This window comes from Sinocyclocheilus grahami, unplaced genomic scaffold (genome assembly GCF_001515645.1).
Source record: "Sinocyclocheilus grahami isolate Dianchi unplaced genomic scaffold, SAMN03320097.WGS_v1.1 scaffold266.1, whole genome shotgun sequence".
Classification (NCBI taxonomy): domain Eukaryota; kingdom Metazoa; phylum Chordata; class Actinopteri; order Cypriniformes; family Cyprinidae; genus Sinocyclocheilus; species Sinocyclocheilus grahami.
Genome location: NW_015505445.1, coordinates 1 through 574, shown reverse-complemented (window position 1 = coordinate 574; position 574 = coordinate 1).

Sequence of the window (574 nt, the reverse complement as noted above, 5' to 3'; positions counted from 1 at the left end):
TGTGTATAAGGGTGGACATCTATAGGAGGGGGTCCGCATAAGAAAAGCAGCCCTTTTTTATGCATTTTATTTGAAGCCAGAACAAGAGCGGGAAACTCCCACTCTATTCCTCTAATCTTCATGTTTGTGTCTACTGAGAATGGCAAACGTGAAATCGTTCTGAATGAATCCAAATTTCACCAAACGCCAAGATGCGTGTCAGCCATGAGTAATAAGTCGGATTCAATATGTTAATGCTGTTTCCATGGGAACTTTGTGTGAAATATGTTTAGAAAGTGCTTTGTAATGCGTGACTTGCTCATGGCACCACTGACGAGTCAGGATGACCGATTTCACTAAGAAACTATTTAGGGCAATGTTGTGTTGGTGGACAGTCAAGGAGCCATCAGAAACTGTATGTGAGGAAAAGTGACTAAGGCCATTTTGCGTACTTGTGCCACGTTTATGTTCCCACAACCACTTAAATATGCATGACACAAATGATTGGCAGGGCTGATAAGACTCCAAGTCTTTGGCTGGTGAACAATACACAAAGGGAATAGTAAATGCCCTTTGGGTAGAAAGGTCAACAGTT